This window comes from Falco naumanni, chromosome 13, assembly GCF_017639655.2.
Source record: "Falco naumanni isolate bFalNau1 chromosome 13, bFalNau1.pat, whole genome shotgun sequence".
Lineage (NCBI taxonomy): Eukaryota > Metazoa > Chordata > Aves > Falconiformes > Falconidae > Falco > Falco naumanni.
The window spans coordinates 5,316,236-5,339,955 of NC_054066.1; the positions used below are offsets into that span (position 1 = coordinate 5,316,236).

Here is a 23,720-nt window from a genome sequence, read left to right on the forward strand (position 1 = left end):
AAGCTTTTGCTTTTTCCCCTCACATTTTGCTATTTGTTCTCTGATCTCTGCTTAGATGAAAAAGCAAAAGCTCCAGGGAGATATTTATCTGTATTACTTAAAATGCTCTATACCTCTGCTAAGTGCCTTGAAAGCTGTGTTTTCTTTTACTAGAGATCTGTTTTTCTTCCCTGATCTTACCAAGCTCATCAATTTTCTGCAGTCTCAAAACCTGCTACTGCATTTTGGATTAGTTTTCCTGGCAGAAAAGTCCTCATGGGCATATTTCACAAAAAAAATGCAGTTCATAGTCATATGGAAGTTTTCAATTCTTGATGAAGAACAGCCCAAGATAGCCATTACATGTTTTCCCAAACTAACTAATGTTCCAGGGAAGAATAAGACCAATGAAAAATAAGAATTTGCTCTAAAGCAGCTTACATGGGAGACACGATTACAACTAAATAAATAAAACAGTAGTCTGGAACTGTGACCCAATGCACTAGAAATCCATCAAGGAAGTAGGAGAATGAAGGCTTTTAATGTAGGTACTGACCCAACACGCACAGCATAAACTAGGTCAAGCAGCAAAGAAGCAAGCACTGTACAAAAATCTTTAAAGACAAGTTAGCAGAGATTGCTGAAATAGTCTTTCAGCTTCCTCAACAGCACAGTACTAGTCAGACAGACAACTATTAAGCTGCACAGTAGCTGACTTGGATGCCTCATTCCCGCTGCCCCAAATGTTCATTCTCTGATTAACACTGAAATCCACCGGTACGGTCACAGCTGGCCCCTCCGTCTCTCTCCAAAACCACTGATCTGACCTGTCTCTGGCAATCAGGCAACACCAAAAAACAATGTTCTGGCAGAGAATAATGCCAAGCATCCAATTAGCTCAAGCAGATTTCTCCATATTTTATACGGCTGTCCTGATAGATTTCACTAAATACGGCAACAAATCCCATACATAGGAACACAGGGAGGGGTTGTCACCAACATTTAGTACTACAACCTTCTGTGCAAGTATTAAACCCCTGCTTTATACTGTTGTTAGTCAAAGCCCAAGCTTGGGATTTATGTCATTGAAGTACAAAAGCAGACGGATAATTCCAGCAACAGTAGCTCACAAAAGAATGCTGCACAAACCTTTCTTTACGCATCTGAATAGAGAATAAGGTGTCAAGAGCCCAACTCCACAAAGAGCTATCTTGAGGATATGAAGCAGCAAAAGTCATACAAAAAACGGCACTGAAAAGAGCAACTGGCACAGGTGGTCTGCGTTCAAACCTGAACAGGTAGCACTGAGACAGGCTACACTGAAGGATAGTCAGAAAAACAAGAGGGAACGATTGTGTAAAAATCAAATAAAGCTTGTTCAAAATGGTCCAGAAGAAGAAGGTGTATGTGTTCACCCTTGCACTTTCCTACAGGTTTGGGATGCAGGCAGTCACCAGTGGGAATGGTCCTGGCTGGGCTCTGCTTGTGCCCCCACCTTGCTGAAGGGGAGCATGGAAAAGCTGACATCGAGCAACCCTTAGAGGTGCTTCTCCCACACAGTTACAGAGCTCTCCATCTCACCAGAGAGCCACTGGAATTGTTACCAGCTCTGTGGTTTTACACAGAAGAGCACTCTGTGCCCACAGTGAGACACAAGCCATGCAACGGCCACAGCAGAAACCATGGCTGTACCGCTCGGAGCGGCCTGCCTGCTGCACCCTGCTTGTAGGCAGGGTTGGATGATTTGAAATGCATATAGGCGGCTGCCCATATGGTAGGATGTTTAGTCTTGGAAGCCACAATCGAGCCTATCTGGCACTGGAGAACAGCTGGACTACACTGGGACAGCCCCAATCTTCATAACCATCAGAAGCTGGTGAAGAGGGAAAAATGAGAGAAGCCTTGTGTTGTTCATCTAACTGGTGGGAAACCAAAAGAAGTTGGAATTAGATCATCTACTGAAGGTCACAGACTGAAACGAGTATTAACCATAGTCCAGAGTTCACTTAAGACTAGTGTCACCTAGTACAGGTAATACTATTTGCCATGCCCGAGTTCCTCTTCTTTCTCAAAGGACAGACCTGCTTCATACGTTGCAAGTGCCAGGAATTAGTGAATACAAGTTGTCGTTGGCAAAAAAACAAACCAAAACCAAACCAAACAAAAAAAAAAAACCCCAAACACACACAACAAAAAAGCCACCCTCTCACTGGAGGAACACAGAGTAAGTTTTAGAACAGTTTCCTCAGAGCAGCTGGGCACTGCAGCCCCAGATCTAGCACAGCCTCTTAACAGGGATATCTCAGTCACATAGGTTTATAATGTCACAGCTGGAATAAACCCCAGTAGCCTCCTGCTGGCGAGGAGCTCCAGCCATGTGCCTGGGTCAGAAGCCCGAGCGATGACCCAGGAGTGAAGGAAAATGGGCTAGAGGCAGTTTCCCCAAGATTTTGATTATCTGTTTTCACTTGACTTACAGCCTACAGCTTTTAGGAGTAAGTCTGGGACAGGAATCCATGATGATCAGACAGCTCTGAAAGCCAAGAACATCCATCGTTTATTAAAAGCACATTATATTAATGACGAAGGGAACAACTTTTGTGTATTTGAAGTGTCTCTCTTTCAAGTGTGCTTTTTTCTCAGTGCCACATCTACACATTTCATTTGTCTCTGTAGCATTTACATTTAAAATAATTCACCAAAATAACAGTAGGAGCCAGATTTACACTCACAGAGCAAATTAATTCAGAGCTAACAACATCATTCCCTCTCTGCCTCACTGAGCAGAGATTGCTGTGGTTATGTGCAGCGCCCACAGGAAAGCACACTGCAGCTGGTGAAGGGAGTAGCTCAAGAGATTTAAGATGATAAACAAATGGAAGGAGTGCATAGGGTGGGTAAACTCAATCCGGACTACGTTGCCCAGGTGAAAAGAGCCCCTCCACCCATTCTAAATTGCTAACCCCTCCTCTTCCTTAGAAATTGCTGCCACAGTAGGGCTGCAGCCTCCATCAGTCCTGTTCTGAATTACGTGCTTCATTTATCAGCTGCTTGATATATGGTATGGAGGTCCCTATGCAGCTGCCACAGTAAAATCCATCAGAGTGATGTCATCCCAGTTCTGCCCCAGCAGTGCAATTCTCCACCTCTTTACTGTGCTGATGGACCCTCTCACATCATTCTGCTTATGGTTGTGGGCCAGTTTAACAGGAAGAGGAAGTCTGGCAGGGAATTAGCAACAAGGGAACAATGACCAGTTAGTATGAGCTTCATGGGGGGGGATGGACACAGATACGGACACACACCAACAAAAAACCAGCCAAGGATATGGGCCTGCAAAGTCAAGCCTTAGAGAGCCAAGGTCCTCACAGGGATGTTGCTGAGCAGTTAATGAAACTGTGTTCAGTGAATCATTGAGAAAAAATAAAATAACACAATGGGGAGGAGAGGCAGAAAACATTTAAGTGGAGAAAGCAAGCTGGATCACCTCCATTTTAAAGAAACACGAAGAAGGGAAAGGATTCAACATAAAATTAAATTAAAATTTTGGTATAATGCCACAAATGGAATTGCTGTTGTGAATGAAACCAGCTCCTAATTAGCTGAGGCAAAGAGCAAATCTGCACTCAAGAATAAAAACGAGACAGTCCTTCAACAGAAAGCTGAGCGCGGGTCCTTTGTGGGTCTGCTGGGTGCATCACCCAGGGTAACATTCATCAGCAATAATGCACTGAGCCACCCACTCAGGTTTCAAGAGTTTTTAAATCCCAATTAGAATCTAAATGACTTGCAGGGAGGCTTAAGGGAGTTCTCAGCTCTCTTGGGTAGCGAAGATAATTATGGGGAAGAGAGATGTGGATTATGAATGGCTCTGCAGCTCTGACTCCCACGTTACCACTTGCTACGCTCTTGCAGCTTGGTCTGCCTTTGCCTTGGCAGACATGCGGCAGTGAGCTGCCCCCAGTCCCTTCCTTACTTGTTGAGTGATGTTGTGAGTGGGAGAGAAGAGGGGGAGCAGTTTAACTAGATTTGAAGAGTGGAAACGATGGGAAAATAAAAGATAGGAAATCACATAAATGTACTTTCTTGACCCAAAGCCTGATCCTTCATTGAAAAGCCCCGCTGTTGTACTGCATACAAACTATTAATTCACTGGCTGTGTTCCCGTCACAGCTACTGACTTGGAAAAAAGCAGGCATGTCCCTCTGCGATACGTATTGGTTGCTTATTTGCTCAGGTCTGATTACTCATCCATACCAATTTGTTTGCTCTCATTTTTCAGATGGATATCTTTGGAAATGCTGTTTGCTTTACATCTGGACAATGTTGAACATGATGGACAAATTCTAGTTCAGTCCTTTAAGCCCTATCACAATCTAAACATTAAATCAATCATAGCAAGTGAAAACTAGCAGACAAATCCCCTCTAGTATCCAGGCACATTCTTTACTGTATCCTTGGTAGGATATACTGGTTGGAATATCTGGCATGTCATTTACTGCTCCAACAAGAAGTCTTATTCATTGACACAGCTGCTATGTAAGAAAGTTGGGAGATGGGTGGGTGTAGATGAAACAATCCATCATAATTTTTTGAAAGTTTCCTCCATGGAAGACTAAAATGATTGTGTTTCTTGTTTCCAACAGGTAACAAACACTGACATTCCAAACTCATGCTGAATTTTTACCTGTCCATTTAACTCTGCTGCTTAGTCTTGGGCCTGCTATGCCTTGAAGTAAAAAAAAAAACAAAACAAAACAAAACAAAAAAAAACCCCACAAACCCAGACCAAATTCCCCTCCCTTGAAGTGAAAAACATCATCAACAAAACTGTCCCTTCATCGGACAACTGCCGACCAAAATACTGACAGGCTGCTGGTTGGGAAACAACTTATCTGACAGTGTCTAGCAGAGCATGATCAGAGTCAATTCAGATCAACAGTATCCTCGTATGAGCTTTGAGCTCACCTGCAAAGATGGAAACACCATGTCTATGTCTCCACACCCACTCATTCTTACCCAAAAGTGTAACAACAGAGGAAATTCAGGCAAATGAGCCAGAAAACCAGAACAATAGTTATTTACAGTGAACAACACCTACTTCAGCAAACACAGGAGGTAAAAGCAACAACAAAGAGTGTTAGTGCAGCTGACAAGCCTGACAAACATGAATTTGAAAGGGCTTCGTCAATAAGATTTCAGGCATTTATTTATTTATTTTTAGCAGAGCAGCTGTTCCAGCTTTTCAAAACCTTACAAGCACTTCCCACAACTTGGAAGATCATCAATCTGGCAAAAAAAGACACACCGCTTTCTTAAAAGATCATTCCCACAGATTCCCCTACATGATGTCAACACCTGCCACTACTTCAGTGCAGTTACATGTGGCATCACTTCTAAAGGTCACCTTAGGGCTTCTCTCATCTTCGCTTGCACAAGTATACGAACACACAAACAAAAGGAGTCACACTATCTTACACTGCTACTGAGCCTCACCACTCTGCCATTACTTAGTCTGAGTTCATCTGAACCAAAGCCCAGGTTCATACTCAAACTCTGTGTTTTAATCCTTTTTTTTTCTCCTCCAGAAAGCAAACAAAAAAGCCTCAAATAATTTGGACATAAGCAATGCTTTTATTCATCACCAGTCCTCAAACAAAGACCTTAAACAGAAAATGTTCCCCCCTATTCTCTCAGGGATTGTTATTCTTCCTACCTCTGCAGCTACTTTCCAGGGACTTAATTGGAGTTTTCTTAATGCAGTTGCTGTTATCTCCCAAATCTCATGCTATCCTCATCTGTTTTAATTATATTGATTTAGCTATGATGCTTGCTTCACCTCTAAAACAGCTTCCTAAGAGAATTCAGAGGACAGTGTTAGAAACTCAAGCCATCATTGACCTCACAGTGCCTCCATTCTTGTACCTGTTACTTTATTAAACAAAGAAAATAATGTAAACATGCTGTAGGAAATTCTGTTTGCTTTATATTTCCAAATATTCTATGCTTTTATTATGTCTTTACATCCAAGTACACCCTCAGAAGACCAAGAGCTCAGAAGCTAAGTCTTTGCTAAAGATTTTGTTGCCAAAAAGCATACAGTTTTGTTTAGTCTTAAATCGCAGTCTAGAAAAAGACATTTCCACTGTACACTAAGCTTTAACTACTAGTCTGGAAGAGACCACGGTGTTAAGAATGGTTACGGTCATTTTTATGAAGAACTCTCACTAGGAAGTCAGACAATTCGTATTACAAAAGTCTTTAAAACGTTGCACCCAGTCATGCCAACTTGGCATGGAAACATCAACTTCCTTACGCTATTTTCATGACAGTCAAACCTGGAGCAGGGAGACATGGTTCTTTCTTATAATGGAGTAACCCACGTTACAGCTTGAAAATTAAGAATGAAGAATTGTCTTGATAATAATGTAAAACCTTTTGACAATGCAGCCACCTTTAAGACAAAGCTATTTAACAGCAGAACCTGGAAGAGGACCTGCAAGCCTATAGCTGGCTCGCTGATACAACAAATAACACAGAGGCACTGGGCAAAATACTGTTTCCAGCAAAGTCAGCACAAAGAGCCACTGCCTGGCACTTTGGAAAAGCAGGCTGTTTATATAAGCATCTGAAGACTGATTTAAGAGGCTAACTTTGAACACTTAAATTTGAAAAATGTGACCTTTGTTTTTTCCCAGAATTCTGCATAATGCTATAAATCTAGTCTTTATCTTTGTGAAGCTATCCAGGCTGACAAGTGGCTTATATCTATGACCTTGTACCACAGAAGTAATTAAAAATGAATGCCATGAGAAGACTTTCAATTGCTCTTGTGCATTATCAAGTATAAGTCTCAAGGGGCAGCAAGATTGTTTTGTTGACGTTATTTTGAATGACCAGTCTTCACGTAAAACACAACAGATCTCGTTTCATACTGGGGCTACGGTTTTTTCATTAAATATACCAGTAAAACTGCTTTACCTTTAGGAAATCCCTCTGTCCCTATTTATGTTTTAATCCAAGTTCTAAGAAAATCCCTGAGATCAAGCTACCAAATATTTCTGAAGGGAAAACAGGAAATCAAGGATTAATATTATTTGACTACAACTGTCATGACATCCAAGAGATCAGGTTCTTTGCAGCATATATTTGCATCACACAACCCTACACAAAGGAGGCAAAGTCAGGCTCCGAGTTAGTCAGGGTGATTCTTCTTTGGCCTTATTCAGAACAAATTTGGGAGATCAGCTCTGAGCAAGCTAGAGGGAATATGCTGACCGTGGCCAAATGTAATCCAGTCTTTGTGTTCTGAGTAGACAAAGACACAAGAGCATCTCCACTGGAAGATGGGTGCGGAATAGGAGGGTGCCACATTAGCTCTGTTTAGAGGGACCTCATGGACACACAAGGCAGAAATTTCAAACGCATTCAGAACATTGCACGTTTACAGTTCTGTGAGTGTAAACTTTGCTGCCAGAGTCCAGCAAAAAAAAAACCATGACTGACTGGTTTTATTTAATACACAGTACTGCTACATCACCTGTGTTGAAGACCAGCTCTACAAACTGATGGAAGGTGGCGGCTAGAGCACAGAGGTGACCTGGATGAGAGGATGGTGCAGTCTCTTGCCCTCATTGCAGGGCTGGGGGTGTGCTTCACACCAGCTCCCGCAGCAGTCAGCCCTCACCACCTCTCCTCCCCAGGACCTCCAGACTTCCCTGCCAGTCATATATAAATGAAAGACTCTGCACCAAAATAATTTCAAACTGTACAAGGACAGCAATATTCTTATGAAATATATTTAAGAACTAAACAACAGGTCTTACAGCCTTATACATTTGATATTGTTCATACTGTAGTGGGAACAGAGCTGCCTGCTGTGAAGCATTTGCTCCCTGGGAATCTGAGGGTACAAATATGATATATTACTGCAAATCAAATTTAAAGAATTAAGTTTGACATACTGAACCTGTTGATTGATGCATCTCAATACATTTTCAAATATCATGGGGGGGGGGCGGGGGGAAGACACTTCACGTTCAATAATTTTAAGTTTCCTAGGGAACTGGTGTGAGAAAATACCTTATTTTGGAGTGTTTTCACAACATTCAGCTTCAGGTCTGAATTATAGCTGAATGTGTCAGATGCAATCTCACCCTATAGCAAGAAAACTCTTCCAAGGAAAACATTATTCCTCTTGGAATACATCAATTATTCAATTCAAAGCCATTATTAATCATCCCTTTAAAAGGAGAAAGCATTCTGGCAAGGTCACATTGGTCAGAATGCCTTTAGTAGTTAAATTCATTACTTGGAATGTTTACTGCAGGCTTCAACAAGGAAATAAGAATAGCAGAATTGGTAAGATCAGCATTTCAGAAATCACGAACCTGAGATGCTAAGTGTGCATTTGGAACTATGAATTCAAAATGACACATTGCCACTTACAGATCACTGGATGCAACACACAGTATTTTGGAAGTTATGGAGACTGATTTAAAAGTTGAACCCATCCCCAGCTGGTGGTGGTAAAATTAAGTGGCAAAAGTATAATCACACAGACAGCCACATAATCTCAATACTAACTAATAAAAGAGTGCTGCTGATCAAGCAGTGACCAAACTGAACAAGGTCTCTTAAAAAGAGAAGATGCAGCCTCTTCAGAAGTCACATTACCTAAAACAACCCTATTGATCTTTTGACCAGTACATAGAGGGTACAGTCACATGCAGCTCCACCTAAGGCACATGCCAGAAAAGGGACATTCTTCAAGAGAGGTAGCTGAAGCAAAGTAATCTTTGAAAATTTGACATTAGTGGTGTAACTTACAAAATCACAATGGGCTAAAATCAGGACAGTGTCTTCCAGAGCAGCTCTGTCTGGGTGTTCTAGCACACAGCATCGGTCGACAAACCTGCAATTCTCTATCAGTTGTTTGAACTTATAAAACAAACACAATAATCCTTTCACTTAAAGGCAGATGTGTCAACTTTCTTTTCCTGTGATTATCCAAAATCTAAAACATTTAATTCCACCATATTGCTGTTATTGTTTCCATTTATGAATTGTTTCTTATTTAGATTCCATATGCCACCAACGAGAATAGGAAAACACTTTGTTTCTGAACAGAAACCATACGTTTACTACTTCCTGATCCTTAGCTTTTCCAAAGCAGCTAAAAAAATACAACTAACTTGCTTTAGACTCCAGGTTCACAATTCCAGAAACATGTTCCAGTTTTCCAAACATCTCTCCAGCTACACTGTATCCAACAGAGGGGCAGGGGGAAAGAATGAACCCAAGCCCCATGCCACCTAGCTTTCAAAATTGCTCAAAGTATAAAATTACCTTTACCCTTAAATACCCTGAAGGATGTTACACAATTATTTGGTCCTTCAGTGTCTGAAAACCACAGTTCCTATGAACTAAAGGAATTCTTCCATTAACAACTTGCCAATTTAGAAGTTAAATTTAAATTAACCTGATTTTCCAAAGGTCTTATACCTGATGCATGTTCACTTAGGATGATGAATCTAATGTTCAGTTTCTCCTTTCCCTGACAATTTAACCAAGCTGATTTGTTTATCTTTGCAGCCCATTTTTTGGCTATGAGCTTTACTCTTATACCTCAAAATTTGATCTTTTGAACAAAGCAACACAAATTTTCCTATGGGCTGGTAGTCTTAGTACCCTTATCCCATTTCCAAATGAAGTTCCAAGGAAAACAAAAACAAGCCACCCATATTTACAAACAGATTACCTTCCCCTAAGAGAAAACTGCTACAGAGCAGGATGTGGTTGAGCTATATTAAAAAAAAATTAAAAAAAATGAAACCACCACTCAATGAAAGGGCTACTTTAAGTATCTATGTATTTTAATTTGGCTGATGACATAGCCTGGATGAAGTGTAGACACGAAATCTGTCAGTTTAGATTATAGTTCTGCGAAATCAAGCTACTGGTTTATTTTCACATTCATCATGAATGGTTCTGTGCAGTAGCATCTTCCTTTAAGTTTAGGCATAGCTGTTATCTCTGTCTTGTAGATCTAAATTATTTTTATTTTCAACTTCGTTTGTATTCTATTCCTCTACACCAGAAGCCCAACTTCATCATGTCTGAGTGACAGACTATCCAATACAGGATTATTACATCAAAGGACAACACTGAGTATCAGTAAAGGAGAGTCCCTCAGGAGACTACTGTCAAAAGATATAAATTTCTTCCTCCAATATGAAAAAAAATAACCCCTCTAAAACAAATTCCCAGAAGATGTCTGTTCAGCCTGAAAGCCATCCATCTTTGCTTTGACAGAGACCAGTGCTCTCAGCACCAAAAACATTTGTTGTATTTGACGAGTATGGAGCGTGTAAACAGCGACCTGGAGAGACCAACAGGAGGAAAAGACCAGCAGGGCAAGGCACATTGCCTGCTGTACCGCCGCGCACACCGTGGCAGATCCAAAGTGGCTCTCTTTAACATTCACTTAACTTCTTCACATATTTCCCCAGAAGCAATCATAAGGGACACTGGTCTACTTCTCAGTTTCTGTAAAATCCAGAGTTCAGAGATAGAAAAGAATAGTGAGAGTACTGCTGATATATTCTAAAAGAGTTTTAAAAGAGGAATTGTCTGGTGATTAAAATCAGTGAGTGAGGCACATAGCATGTACTGGGGATCATAGAAGTTTAGCATGCTGTAAAACTCATGAACAAATTAGGATGCATTTTAAGTCCACAAGGCCATGTGGGTGCAGCAATGACGAATATTCCACGCATATACATTCGGTATTTGGCACGCTGCATTCAAAGCATATGGCTCAACGGCAGCACGTGGTATCAGCCTGACTTAGGGGGTGATGCCACAGCGCAGTGCCTTTGTGATAGCCTAGAAAAGGAAAATGATTAAGAGGCCTCATCCCTTACTCTTTCTGGAGACAGCCAGCACTGCTAGCAACTGCAATCCTATACAGGACAAATGCAAAGAGGATACTCTTTAGTTATTCAGGTGTGCCCCTTCTACTCACAAACTAGCCCAAGGTAAGCGTGCAAGTCTTTACAAATTAGCTTTTGGTTGATATCAACAAACCGTCTGTTCTTCCCTTCTCTCTCCCAGTTCTACAGTGATCAGAATAAAATCCAAGGATGAGGGAAATAGGGACCCACATCACCCTGTAGCAACCTTCCCACCTTCACCTGCCTCAGCCTTGTAGAGATCTAAATTCCACCACGTCAGACAGAAGCCCCTTTATAGGGGCTGTGCTGCAGTTGACAGAGCCATCATACATGCAGATGATGTATATAAATCTCTTTACAATCCTGTTTCCTCACACCTCGATTAATTACGCTTCTGTCTGCCTCCTTTCCTTTCAAACACAAACGCGAAGGACAGACTCCAAAAACGGGACTTTTTTCCCCTCGAGCCCCTTTCTGAACTCAGCAGGTGCAATTCTATTGAAGTCAGGAAACCACCACTTCTAGACAATGTTCCTGGCACCTGCTTATCTTTCCTGCTGAAAGCACAGCAAATGCTATCAAAGTGCATCAGAACAATCCCCTCGCCTCCAGTATCCCTTTGCCGTAAATACAGTCCGAGCTTGTTTGAACTGCAAATTGTTGTTCTGGGGAATAACAGCTCTGTACACAGCGCTGTCTCCAATTGATTCCAGGACACGTTTTCTGAGCTGTACAAGTTTTTGTTACTAACTTCATAGTAACCTCAAAGGTTTGTGTTCATTCTCTTCACCAAACGGCATAGATCCTTCGTTGCATAATCTCCAAAATGTCAACAGCAAAACAATGGAAAGAGGCACGACTGTGCGTGCCTTGTTGCGATGCAGCATGGCATTTCCAGACTGACAGAGGTTAGCAAGTGCTCTCAGAGGTGAAAGAAAAATTCTCTCCATGTACACATACCTCTGTTAATGGTAAGCAGATTGAAACTAGATGGGAGGAACAAAAAGAACAGATGAATTCACAAGTAAATTAGGTATTAGCAGAGAGATTATGGAAAGTATTATAATTAGTATTCCCAGGCCAAAGTAACAAAATAGCGTCCTTTGATGTTAGCCTTCCCAGATTTTGGCTGAGGCCAAAGCAATACTGTAGGCACAAGTACATGAAGTCTGGACTTGCACCCCCTCATTTCTCATCACATTCTGCAGAGGTTGGGATCGCCGAAGGTATGAGTCGTCACTTAGGAGTGGGCTTGGGTACTGACAATCAAAATCCAGGAATGTTTGGCATTCAGATACTATGGGTATAGATCATCACAGATCCAATGACCCCACCACTAAATCTACAACCCCACTTTTTATTCAATTCCAGTTTAATCCAGCCTTTTAGGAGGCAGAGAAGCACATTATCTGGATGTTACTTTTCTGAGCAATGAGTTCTGGGACTGGAAACAGAGATGAGGGTTGATGATGAAGAAATCAGTAGGTTTTCTCAGTTCCAAATGATGACAGCCGAAGAACTTGACCCGGAAATTGTGAGGAGAAGGCGTCTATGCTCCCAGTGACAACGCTGCAGGCATGGCCGAGTACAAAATAAATTTCATTTTCCTGGCCCTAACTACTGCTAGAACACGTGAAGAGATAACCTGTGAAGTCAGTCAAACCCAAGCAAGAGCTGAGCTCGGTCTGTGTGAGGAGGGCTTCCTGACTTCACTGCTATTTTCCTCTCCCTTTTGGGGAACGGAAATAGCATGAACCCCCATCTCATCAAACTGATGCTACTTCCTTAACTAAGCATCTAACCTTGTTCCTTAGAATAATCACAATTAGATCTCCCTTTTGAAAACAAACTAAAATACAACTGCAGGAAGAGGAGAAATTTGTTGTGGTTTGTTTTGGGGTGGGTTTTTTTGCTGTTTTGGCAGGGGTGTTGTTTGAGGGGTTTTGTTGGGATTTTGGTTTGGTTTTGGTGTTGGCTTTTTGGGTTCTGGATTTTTTTTTTGGCTTTTTATTAGCTTTGGTTTGTTTGTTTTGGTTTTAGGTTTTGTTTGGGTTTGGTGTTTGGTATTTTGGCCTTTTTGTTACACTTTTATCTAATTCAGCCTCCTGTCAATATTTTTCCTAGGTACAAAAAGCAACACCTTCAGCATGGTCACAGAATTAATTATCTGGAAATAGGAGTTTTTGACAGAAAAAATCTCACATTAAAATTCCAGATACTTCCATCGTCAGGAAGACAACAGAAATCAAAATTACACAATGTAGAAAAAAATTCCAGAGCAGACACTATCCCTAAGCCACCATAAAGGCAAGATCACAGCAGGAGGTAGCAGCAAGAGAGTAATCATGAAGGACTACACAGCAGACTCACAGCTGACCTTGCCCTCCACCAGAAAGCAAGCAGCACCAGCTTTATCTAATATCAGCAATGAAAGGGGAGGAAGGGTGCACATTGCATCATATTGTGGACAGGTCTACCTTGCCCAAAAAGGACCCATGATGCAAAACATTTTTTCCCCCCAGTTACTAATTTATACTTCTAACGTCATCAAGAGAGGCTGTTATTAGCCATATCAGGTAAATTCTTGCCTTCCTCTGTATGATGTGGAAAAAGAGCAAGACCAAGCACGCTGCTGAATAGGACAAGCAGAGTCCTGAGCATCAGAGTACTGCTTTACTCCAAAGCGCTACAATTACATCATTTTCCTTTCCCACATTAAGGCACGTCTACAAACAAAATTATCTTCTGCTTTTAAGAAAGGAACTGTAAAATTTGTGCTCAGCCTATATCCCTCTCCACCCACAATCCTCTCTCTGTAATACCCCCATGATTCAAAGTTCTTTTTCCCCTGAAGAGGAAGGATCAGTCTCCCAGCATACTGGCAGGGCAGAGTATTTTCTGAATATATCACTAATGCAGTGCAGCTACAGTATAAACCTATCAGTATGCCACTCCTCATCTTTCTATTGCTTTTATTCCATTTATTAAGAAAAATACCCAACCCCTAAAACTACAAATACTATATCTGAACTCCAGACATTCTAGAATTCTTCCTAATCCACCAGCTTTCCTTTTCAGAATTGCCAAGTAAACACTGCAGGGAAGACAGGATCTTAGACCAACTACATACTATGCATCATCCATAGGCTTTCACAAGGTGATGCCAGCAAGATGCTCTGCTTGTTTTCCTACGCTCACCCCAGGAAGGGGAGCATGTCCCCCAGCCCCACAGCCACAATTAGTGTGATACAGAAGGGGTAGATTGCCTCTTGCTGCCACTCAAGTAATGTAACTCCTATCAATCTCCACTATAGGAAGAGGAGAGGATTTGGGCCTTGGAAACAACCTATGAAGCCACATAAATTTGTTCCAGAAACCAGTTTGAAAGAATTTGATCACTGGAACAAGCCTCTTCAGTCTCTAATGGATTGCATATACCCAGCGAGAGGCAACATGCAAATTTTGGCTTGAGAGAACAACTTGTAAATTGTATTCCCCGGCCCCACAGACAGCTCATGGTGGGTTCTAATGAAAAAGATGTTGAGACCCTGCTTCAGTTTTCTCTTGGGGCAGCAGCTGATTTACATCTCCTTCAGCCCTTCCCCAGTTATCTTCCTGCTGTAAGCTGACCAAGTCTGCAGCCAAATGCAGCTACTTAGAGATAACACTCAACAACATAGAGATGGCCCCAGAGGCATCACAGCAGAATCTGGAGCCCTCACTCCCAGTGGGTATACAATACCATTTTTAGTAGTTGCTGACCTGTGTCAGAGAAAGAATGAGGTCAGGAAGGCAAGAAAACACAGACATAGCACAGCATTGCTGGAAGACAGTGCGTGAGACAACCCACCAAAAATTGCATGTACCATTAACTACTGAGCAGCGCTTTGCTGCTAAAAACATTCTCTGATAACGTTTGACATCTGGATTCCATCTCCCACACACCAGGAACTGATGATGCTAGTAAAAAGGCTAAATGCTATCACATCTGAATTAGTCACAAGTGATGGTTTTTGTTAATTTTTGGAACAGACTTTCTCCACAGATAAGTTCTCCAAGCCAAGGTTACTAAGCCTCCTAGAACCCCAATCTTTATCTAGTATTTGCTCCCTATGTGACTTATATAGTTTGAATCATCTGCTGAGTTCCACAATAGACAGAACTCAAACATCTACACAAGATGTCACTGAAAGGGGAAAGGGGGACCTGTAAAGTCATCTTCATGCTTTAAAAAGATAAAAAATGCTTTTAAATATATAACAAGTTACAGGAAATATCTTGAAACCACAGCTGTGCTTCTAACTGTGCAGAAAGGATTTAATCCAACTTTTACCAGAATAAAGAATATTGGAATGGAGCCAAAGTTCCTCACTGTGTGGTAATAAAACTAAAAAATTAATGAAGCTAATTACTTGAGTTGCACCTCAAAGCATAGGTGGCGGCCCAGTGTTCATTCTGACCTTGTCTACAAAAGGCAAGACTGGAAGGGAACCTCACAAAGTCTTCTTGCCAGTCCATCTGCTTCAAAGCTGAATTAACAGCCATAGTAGTTTTTAAGCAATGTTTTCCCAACCTTGTTCTCAAGATCTACACTGCTTAAGACTTCACAAGCTCTCCAGATCTTCTTTTCCCAGGGCTTCTCCTAGCATCTAATTCAAGTCTTCTTCACTACAGGTTTCCCTGCCCCCTCTACCTGCCAACTCTCCCCACCCTATGAATAAGAAACAAATTATTCACTTCACAACAGATTTTTTTTAGGCATTTCAAGATTCATGTCTTCCCCCATTCTCCTCTACTGTATACCCCTACAATGATCCAAACTTCTCCTGCAGATCAAGTTCTCCAGATTACTCTTGTTACTTTCTTTTGGATCCTCTCCAACCCATCCCACAGTGTGCTTATTGTGATGCCCAAAAATATGCACTATGTATCCTTTAAACAACTACACATACGCTTAACAAGTCAGCCTACACACAATTTCGTACATAAAGCTAAGCATGTTCAAATTATAATGTTATGAGTTCAGGTCAGCTTTATTTAAAATAAATAAGGGGGGAAAAAAGATTGATGTAGCACATTTTACACCAGACTGGGCAACAAGAATATATTTGCTATAAACTCCCTCAAATTTAGTTAAATTAAGGGCACTATGTTTCTGGACACCAGGGCATTGCTCTCCTCACAGAAGTTCAGTGTTATTCCTTGGGGAAGGTGCCAGACAGTTGCACACCTGCTCTGTAAACCCAGCGCAACATGTTCTAGCACAATTATGCTCTGTAATTTGGAAGTCCTCTTGTTTACTGTGCCTCTCGATCCGATTTAAGCACACAAAACACGGACAGCGCTATCTGCTTTGGCTTGAACTTCTCTCACACTCGGGAGAGCTCTGCTGAACCTGGGTGTCTCTCATTTTCTCTCACTTACTGTAACTCCATCAGATGCTGGAAAGAGACCTGTCAGTTCTTGTGTGCAGCTCAGTGACCTTCAGGAGACCCTCTTGCTGCTGAGCATTTAGTTTAGCAAGGGACTGAGGGAGAAAGCACAGAGCCACGTCCCTGTCTTGCAAAGAGTCACACCACTTGATGACGTGCTCTCCCTAACACAAAAGGGCAGACAGAGTATTCCCTTCCCTTTTTTTCTACCCAGTTAGTTTGACCATAAATGTGACTGCACTGAGAAACATCCGCAGCCAGAGATCATTTGCCCAAACTAATTAACTGCTGCCACCAAATCACCATGCATTATTGTCACTGAGAAAGCGCAGCCTACGCTGCTTGTGTGACATTTAGATTTCAACTGCACTCAGTCACTGGCAAAAAATGTTTATATTCTTATTTGTGTTGGTTAAAGTTCCCTCTCTAGATAAAACAAATACCACCATAGGAGCACCGGTGCACTGGGTTAAGAAGCTGCTACTTGACTCCTGCTGTCACACGGGCTGAGGTCAAGGGGAGCTGCCTGCAGCCCGCAGGCACTAGCTGGGCTGCACTCACACCAAGGGCTTGGTACACACTGGCTCCTCCAGCCCCCCAGAGGGAAGAGGACATGGGAAGCAGGGGATTAGGACAAGCTGATGCAGTGCGGCAGATCAAGCAGTCACCGGGGCACAGCAGGGAAGGAGGAATGTTTAGGGCAGGAATTCACGCTGAGCAGAATACTCCCACTCAGCCTCCTCTCCAGCCACGGGGAACAGGGAGTAGCTCTAGTTGGAGGGAGCAGAACAACACTCTCTCAGCCTACAGCTTTCACTGGATTTTGATAGATTTTGACCAGCAAGGTTTGCTCCCAGTGATACTTACCTATGCAAACACTGCAAAGCACTGCACAGGACAATGCTATCTTGCTCCAGTCAGCTCATGGCTGCTCACTAGCCAACTGTCCTGGTAACAGTGGTTTGCAGTAGGACCATGATTTCTAACCTCACTCCAAGCACCGTTAAGAAATTGCTCCAGCCAAGTTGCAGTTTGCATTTTAGTCTCTCAATAAATCTGCCTGTTGATTTTGCTTTGATGCAGCGCCATGCCTATGGTGTGGTTTGCAGACCAAAGAATCCAAGGGCCTGAAGCCAGTCCACAATACCAGCCACTTAGCTGATGCTGATAATTAGGAACAACTGAGAGTTCAGTTAGATGTGCCCCAAAATTTTAATGCTTGTCTCAGTCCTAGGATGGGCAGCATACCAGTGCAGCAAACCAAAGCTTTTTGGGTTGTATCACATCGAGTACTTTATGGCCACCAGAACAGCAAGGCTGTGCCAGGTCAGGAATGGAGCTATTAATCAAAGGGAGTCTCAGCTTTCAGTCACAGCACGTGCAGCAGGAAGCACAAGGTTATTTTAAAGTTGTAACTCAAGAGTGGCAGGATCAATACCCAAGTTAGTTCACAATGACCTAGCTTCAGAAGAAGCACAGATACATGAATTCACCATTTCAGCCAGGTTGATTAGCCAGACTGTTAATCACTGTCCCTGTCACAACCTGGCTATGAAGATCTAACCCAGGCAGACACATTTGCTCATGTGTAACTACCTTGGAAGTCTTTAACAGTGCTCTGTTTTGACAGGTAGAAGCCAATTTTCAAGCTTTCTATCCACAGATAATATTTCCAGGGAAGAAATACCAAATTCCATTTAAAGTTCCAGTAAAACAGGGCCCACAACAAACCAAAATTGAATGTCAAAGGCTAAACTGTGAATCCTTTGCTCACCTTAGTATATAAATCCCCTCTGAAATTGTGCCTTGTAAACCAGTGACATGTCACAAGTAAAAGCTCAGCAGTCCAGGTAAGTGGATCCCAAGTCCTGCTATGCCACAGCACAGTCCGGAGCAGAATCCAGCTTGCCTCCCAGCCCCAGGTCCTGCAGACACCGCCCCAGCTGCCCTCTTTTGCCTTATGGCTTGAACTTGACTCCCATTTTCAGTATAGCTTTGTAAAGCACAGCAAGTGGGGACTGTCAGCTCAGAAGATGTGGTACAGTTTTCTGATCTTGCTTAATCAAGCAGTATTTTGAAAGAACTGGGAGTTCCGTGCCAGAAAAGGGTGCTCAAGCTGCAGACTAATTTTAAAAGTTGAAGATGACATTCCTCTCCTTGTTCATACAGTTTAGGCCATAACTGCAGCCTTGCTGTCTTCCAGGTAGTCTTTACTGAGGGGAAAGACAACTGATCAGCAGCACAAGAACTCAGACACTTCCTGGAATTGTTGGGGGTTAATTCAAATGCATAAAATCCAGGCATCACAGAGCATTTTGCAATATAATCCTAAAGCTGCTTACAGACCTACTCAAAATAAAATTGTTGTTGTGCCTGCCTGGTTACAATGAGCATGCAATAACCTCTCAGATGCCAGTGCCAAAGAATAGAAATTTACCTCAGTGTATGTGTTCTACATACAGCAATATGTTGTCACTAAAACAAAGCTCTGAAGAAGTGACACCTTAGTCATGGTCTATAATCTTCCCTTGGAAACCATTTTGCTGCCCATTGACTCCAAGAACACCATTTTTTGCTGCACAAGGTGCTCAGTATGAGCACATTCCAAAACTGCAACAGGATTTCCACCCCCCCACCCCCCAAAAAAAAAAAAGCTTTGAATAGTTCCTTGTGTTACTAGCAAAAAGACTTCAGAGTGGATCACAAAACCGTGCTGCTAGGCAATTTAAGGACACAGACCCTCTGCTGGATGGGAGTAAAAGAGGGGACAAATGGCGATACAAGGCTGACAATAGAAAGCAGAGCCAAAGCAATTTGCCAGTAACTGTACTGAAACTTAAATAAGATCTCATTCTTACTTTGGTTGGTTTTGCTGCACCACTAACTCACCTGTATCATCACCTGCAATCACACTCAGACAGAACTGAACATTAATTTCTGCCAATTCCCCTGCTGCATTACCCAGTAAAATAGCTCCTGGAACTCTTACCCTTGGGAGCAAGACTCACAGTATCATGGCTATTGTAAACGGGCCTGAAAGCTACTTGTTTCTGTAATCATCTTACACAACTGCTATCAGGCCTGACAGCATCCTTACAGATGATAATGTCCTGAGACGTGCAGATAGGAAAGACTGGCCTAAGGCTACTCTTCTACCACTTGTAAAAATATTAATAAAAATGCCTAAGCAAAGGCTTGGCTTTATTACTATATATTAAAGGAAGAGTCAACTCTGCAAGAAGTCTGGCCAGAAGGATTACATTTTTATTGATCTGGTTATTGTCTGATCGGGTCAGCAGCGGGACTCGCACTCATGCTATACAGCCCAACCATTTACAGAAGATTTGCCCTCATAAGGCAGACGCTGTCTGCTTGTACCACAGCAACTGGAACGATGCTGTGGATTGGCAGGACTCCACTGCTACTGCAATACAACATTTGCAATGGGCTAAAATTTGCTATTTTGGCTGCACTTTTTCAAGCTGCAGAAGGAAGCCCAGATGGGGGAATAGCCACATATGCGGTCTGCCTGAAGGAAGGAGTGCAGCAAACCCCTGAACTTATGCTTTGAAAAAAGAAAGAAAAAAGCAGGTTTGTGGCATTTGGTGGTCTGGTTGTTCCATTGCTGTACATACCTCAGCTTTACTTTCTCATTAGGCAGCAGCAGGCACCCAGAATGCTGCCTGCTCCGCTATGGAAAATGGGCGACACCAAAGCCAGCAAGCTGGGTCACATACCCAGAAGTAATTACAATGGAGAAAGAAAATAGCAGGGAAAAAGAAAATCCCCAGAATCAAGTGGTGGGATGCCAAAAGCACACACTTCTGTGCTTCAAAATACCCACAGAATAAGCTCTATAATTCAGTCTGCACCTTATTCCCTTGGTCCATACTCGTACCAGGATACTACTCTGGTTTTGCTTGGGAATATGAGCGCCTTGCCAACAGTCACGTTCAGGATGTGCATCACAAGCTTCCTAATGCATACAAGCATGCTGTTCCACTAGCAACAGACCAGGATGTTATTGTTCTCATGGACTCATGCTGGCAAGAAGTCCTCCCTCCACCCAAACCCACAAAAAATGCCTCCAAGTTGGAATCTCACACTTCCCAGTTTTCAAATCCCTCCATCCCAGACACATCATGGATGCTGATCAAGCATCAGACTTGCACAAACTGTAATGCAGCACTCTGTGGTGACCTGGTGGCCCTGTGCCCAGCTACATCTTGATTGTATTGGAACTCAAAATGCTTTCAGTGTCCCAAGTTTACATTGTCCCCATTTCCCACTATTTAGGCAACTTTGGATGAACCAGGGAAACAAAACATAAAAGAGAAAACATACTTCTGAAGAAGCCTTTTCCAGGCTTACGGTAATTGCATCAAGAGACTGGAAACATTCCAGCTAGGAATAACAGAAAAGAGCGGAGGTTTTACTTTAAAAGACTTCAGTATGCTCATCCTGAAGAAATAGTTTAAAACAGATTTTAAGTCTCATCTATAGCTTTTTGGAGAGGGGGGGCAACAAAAGAAACCCACAACTTATCTTAGAAAGCTTGGTCTTAAAACTGCCTTATTCTAGATGTGCCGAGATTTGGGCTCACAACTGAACCCTCCAAGACAATTTAATAAACATTTTTCCTGTGATTTTCCTTGGTGTACATAAAACATAAATGTTGTACCTGTTGTGAATATATATCTTTATTGCACACATTAGGAGGCACCACCACATCATTGCTACCAATAAGACTAGTGCCTCTCCTACAAACCAAGGCTCCAGGAGAAAGCCTTAAAAACAGAAACAGAAGAGAGCATTTGAGAGCAAGCAGTGGCAGATAGTTCCAGGCTGAGGCCATTACTGAGATGAAGATGATTCTTAGCCTCCGCTTTCTATTTTTTCTGACATTGCTTTGTACTTTCAGGATCCTGGTTATTAAAATGTTCCTCTTAGGAGTAGCACGGGAATGAGAACAAAAAAGAGAGGTCTCCTTCAATAGCATACACACAAGGAAATCCAAAGCTAAGGAGCTTAAACCCTGTTACATTATAGAGACTGTAACATTTATGCCATGGCTAATGTCATGTTATCTTGGCCAGATACGAAAAGACTTGCTTTAGATTTCAGCTCAACATGAAATATGGCTAAAACCTCAAGTTGATTAGTAAATTGCAAGTCACAGTTTTTGTCTCATCCAGAGAGAAATCCATCCACAGAATCTATGCCCCTGTAACCTGCCTGGTATAAGAATTGAATGCAAACGTATCAGCCAATAATTAGTCCAAACTGTCAGTTTTGCTAATGGGGATTTATTGCTTAACCACAATACACAAATTAATTCTATTATTTGTAGGACATCAAAGCAAAAATTATATCCAAGTGTTCAAAGAAATTACCTAAACATGATGGCTGACAGAACAGTAACTAAAATCTTGAACACCAAGTAAAAATTATTCCTTCAAAATTGACTTCCTAGACAAGGTTAGTCCCATGCTGATCTCAGTACAAGTAACGAAAGAACACTTGGGAAGGCTGGAATTCACTTCTCCCCCTGCACAGTTTTAGTTAACATATAGTCTTCCATCAAATCTGTTTAGCCTCCATAGACATAAACAAATCCCAAGGAATGTAAAGAATTAGACAGGCCCATTAATAGAGGGCCTAGAAGTTCTACATCTTCAATTTGACATTAGCTGTAATTGTCAGAAAAGCATGCAAGACAGAGCCTACCAGATGCTTTAAACCAAACATCTTAATTGTTCACAGTGTTACTGGAAGAAATGTGACCTTATGAAGCAAATGCAGTGGTAAGAGTATCTCCAGTGCAAAAGGACCATTAAAGGATGGTACTTTTAATTATTGCTTGACCGCAACATCCTCAGATCCCTGGCACTCAGGCCTTTTTTGCTCAGAAACTTCTGGCTCCTGGGTTGCCTGAGGATTCTCTTTGCTATACAAAAGCTAACAGGACTCGGAAAATTCCCACATGGAGAATTTTTATTTAAGAAGGACATATTCTCGGAGAACTCCCACAGGTCAGAGGAAGCTGAGGTTCTTTTCAGCTGTTGGCATAATATTCACAAAGCACAAAGTATCCTTGTTTGAGAAAATAACCTGTAATGCCAAAGCCCTGTGCCCTTCCTGGCACAGAGAAGGCCTCCTGTGACAAGCAGAGCAATAGGGGCTTCTCAGAAGAGAAATGCCTACATAACATGAGGGTGGGGAGGGAAGCTATTCAACTGGAAGAACAATGCTGGCCCAAGGACAAACATGTACAACCTTGCTGTAAGGAAATTTAAGACTGGGAAGACATCGTAGTTGCAGAAGGCTTGTAACTTTCAGGGCAGTAAGGTCATAGAACAGCCTCCTAAACAGCAGCGATGAGAGCAGGACAATCTAGTTGATGTAGAGACACTGCTGGAAAATAAGTTATGGAAGTATCCCAGAACAGAGTTGGCTGCAAGAGAAAAGGGACTATTCTTATTTGAGACTGTAAGACAGTGACTCAGCAAGTCCCTGGTGGTCCTGTATTTTCTTTTAAAATCAAGGTGACAAATTAAGGATCAGTCAACACTGAACAAACCACCAAAACAAACCAAAAAAGCCTGATAAACCAAGCACCCAAGCTGGACACCTGTGCTAAACACTACTGCCTGTAAGGAGATTGGTTCTGCTCTGCTGCATGCTCCAGACCACTCCACATACCTGTCAGGATGCTAACTCCACACGCATGGCAAGAAGTGTAGGGGAGCCAAGCATACAGGCAGGGAAGTCCAAGGGTCCTCTGTAAGGCACTCTGTGCTTAGCTGTCCCCTGGGCTGCCTTTCTGACTGCAAACAAGACATGCAAATCCCTGTCTTGGCACCCTCAAATAACAGGCACATAAAATCCCTTATCAATCAAGTGTCAGTGGACAGGAAAGGTTTATTGAACTGTGAGGGAATCTAGATACTTCAATATGCCAGGGTATGGCTCCAGCCTCTTTGAAATTAGTATTTTTAACTACTTTGCATACAATGCTAAATCAATAAAATATTATGATCACATAAATCTTGTAAGGAACCATACCCTAGAATTTAATAAAGATGAAAGAAATAAGATCCTCTTGTCATTTTATTTCTCTAGTCTAAATTGAATTGATCAAGTTTCCTTTCTGCAGACCTCTGCACCCATCCAAGGAGAAGTTACAGGAAGGGCTATAACTCTTGCCTGTACAGCTCGATCCTTTAACATGCCTCAGGGTACAATATTTCCAGCTGACGAGGGGATATAAGACTGGAATCTTTTTCAGCTTTTCATCCAAGCCTATGAGGCATGGCCTGCACTACAAAATTTTGTTCAAGATGGTTTTGCTGCA

At 42.1% G+C, this 23,720-nt stretch overlaps 1 protein-coding gene across 5 annotated transcripts in view; it reads right to left on the bottom strand.

Annotated features, from left to right (window-relative positions):
• The window catches only part of ARHGEF4 (Rho guanine nucleotide exchange factor 4), a 228,225-nt gene that overhangs the window by 48,566 nt on the left and 155,939 nt on the right, over positions 1 to 23,720 (bottom strand). The window contains exon 1 of one of the 5 annotated variants that reach the window (XM_040613918.1): positions 14,697 to 14,701. The exons of the other annotated variants lie outside the window; for them this stretch is intronic. The gene's annotated coding sequence lies outside the window, so the exon portion shown is untranslated. Of the gene's footprint in view, positions 1 to 14,696; positions 14,702 to 23,720 lie in introns of those variants that run through there. 5 annotated transcript variants of the gene reach the window in all.